The sequence below is a fragment of the Pygoscelis adeliae genome, unplaced genomic scaffold (assembly GCF_000699105.1).
Source record: "Pygoscelis adeliae isolate BGI_AS28 unplaced genomic scaffold, ASM69910v1 Scaffold402, whole genome shotgun sequence".
Classification (NCBI taxonomy): domain Eukaryota; kingdom Metazoa; phylum Chordata; class Aves; order Sphenisciformes; family Spheniscidae; genus Pygoscelis; species Pygoscelis adeliae.
In genome coordinates, this window is record NW_008824411.1 from 445865 (window position 1) to 448471 (window position 2607).

Below are 2607 nucleotides of genomic sequence, written 5' to 3' on the forward strand. Positions count from 1 at the left end.
CTGCTGAACAAGAAACCAAACAAACTCCTTTTTACGCCTTTGTCCGGAACCACCGTTTCCCCTTAGCTATTTATAATGAGCCAGTCATCGTCATTTTCTGTCCTGTTTTGCCCCAAGAGAGCTGTTTTGCGTGAAACCAGCATCATTCATTCCTGGCGACGTCGGTTACGCACCCACCCATCCCACCCTGGGACTGGCAGGCACTGCTCGCTCAAAGTGTCCTGCTGGCTCCTGAAGCCAAGGATGAGGTGCAAAAGTGCACTCCAGTGGGACGCCGCGGGCTTGCTTCACTGCTGCACGCGTGAGTGGCATCGCCTGGGTGCCCACTGCGGACTCTGCTTTCTACCTTCCAGTGCAATCTTGTATTTTACATAAAGCCCAGCATTTTATCCAGGCGTGAGGTTTTCCTCCCGTTGATTTCTGTTTGCAAATTTTGATCGTAAGGAACCGCCGCATTCCAAGATGGAGGTTAATAGAAAAACAGATGGCTGAAATAGATTCCTTTTTTTAAGCTTTGCTTTTTTGAACAGCTCGAGCATTTCAGCAGTTCCTAATGAGGAATCTGAAATTGGATGGGGCCGGAAGGAAGCAAGGGCGTAACCTGTAGGACACAGAGGCATCTTGCAGTGTCCTTTTGAAAACATTCCCAGATTTGATTAGGTACAAATTCATGTGGCCAGCCAAAGTAAAAGTCATTAAATGTTTAAACCATTATATACCAAACATCCAAGTCTGTGGCGGAATGTGCTTCCAGGCCCTGTGGAGCTTCCCGCACAGTTTCCAAACAGCTCTGCTGGGTTACAGCCGTGCTGCCAGCTCATGATTTTATCATATGTCTCATGATATGTGCTATTTTACTTAAACTTCTGCTCTGGGGATCATGAGAATCTCAGCTTTTCTTTAGCCCCTCCTGTCCCCTCTTTTTTCCTCTCCTCCACCCCGCTGCCCCAAGAACAAAAAAGAGGATGCTGTCGCACCTATTTACAGAACTGCTGGAAAATATGAATGTTAAGGGCTGGAGGAAAAAAACAACTAGAAGTCATATTTTTTGGACTTTAACGTCAGGGTTTTTAAGACAGTTTTCTGATTGGAAAAGAGGAGAATATGATTAATGGTTTCAGAGTGCCTGAGTTTGGCAGATGCAGCCCAAGACACGGTCAGAAAGCATCCGACGCCTACTCCTCTTAATACCCACCAGCCAGAGAGAGGGAGTGGGAAGTGGGAGCTGTGTACACTTGAGCGTGGTGGTGTCTAAGAAGGGACAGTGCTGTCGAAACCCAGATCTCTGGGTCTCTTGCCTGCGCCCTGGCTGCTGCAGAAACCAGGATGAGCACGGCCAGGACGTAATTCGAGGATGCCGGGAGCGGTGCCGTTCCCTTTTCAGGCTCTGCAGCGGGGAATACCCTACTGAATACTAGTTCATCCCTCCCCGCCCCCCCAAAGGCATGTCTGTGCAACTCAGTGCAGGGTTTGGAGATACCTGGAGCACATCTCCCCAGATACTGGAAATGCTGCAGCCACAGCGTGGTGTCCCTATTGGGGAGTTTCTGTTTTTTAGAGATTTCAAGATTTGGCTTTTCAAAGGCTCAGCAGAGGCAGGTCGGGGCAGATTTTCAGAGAAGTCGACATCCAACATGTGCGCCCTGTGCTGAACCCTTCAAAGAATCTGGGTCCCGCAGCTCCCTCCAGAAAAGCCGAGCCTTTGAAATCCCAGCCGGCAAGCGGGTGCTGCACCCAGGGGAGCCTGCTGCTCAGGAGCAGGCTTTGGAGCCCAGCCAGCCCACGCGCTGCTGGCAGATCAGGAGGCTGGGGCCGAGGGTTTGAAGCACGACTGTAGCTGTGTTACTCTAATGCAGATCTTACCTGGTTAGCAAGGCCTTCCTGGAGCATTTCTGAAGAACCCCCTGGAGCTACAATTGCAGCAGAATTGAGCCACTCAGTTGCTTTGATTTTAGCTTCAAAGGAGAGCTGGCAAATAATGGATGTTTGAGTTCAGTGGCTGACTCAAAAAATTGGGGTTAGGACGTTGGCTAAGAGAGAGTGTGGGGAAATCTGGCTTCAGTTAAAATGTATCAGAAACTTCTTAGGGAAGCAAAAGCCCAAAGTTTCATTTTTGGTCAGCCTGAAATACCGCATTCAATCCAAAATGAAGTCTCTTGATTTTGGTGTCAACTCTTTTTAACTTCTTTAAAAAAGAAGTCTCTTTTTTCCCAAGTAAATTATGGTTTCAACTTGAAAAATTAATAGTTTTATTTGGCAAATCTCACAATTAAATATTTTGACATTTGGAGAAATACTGCACCCTTTTTCCAGTCAGACCCTGTTTGCTTGACTTGAACAATTTTTCAAATAGCTTTCGGTCCTTCCGAAATCCAGGGTTTTCTGATGAAATTGTTGGTCCTAGTCAAAAAAAATCTCCTTCAGCTGTTTCAGAGCTTACAGTAGTGACTGAAGCGTTTTCTTACTTGCTTCCAGGTGCAATTCAAACTGTTAACTGTAGGGTTTAAAGCCATACATTTCTCACCTTACCTATGGCATTGCATTGCAGCCTGCACGCTGGTGTAGCATTTGACATTACTTCAGGGTCCAGTCGAGACCTTGTAGGGA

General features: G+C 47.3%; 1 protein-coding gene across 1 annotated transcript in view; it reads left to right on the forward strand.

Moving 5' to 3' along the window:
- The window catches only part of PDE4B (phosphodiesterase 4B, cAMP-specific), a 200893-nt gene that overhangs the window by 142009 nt on the left and 56277 nt on the right, over nt 1–2607 (forward strand). The gene's annotated exons all lie outside the window — the stretch shown is intronic.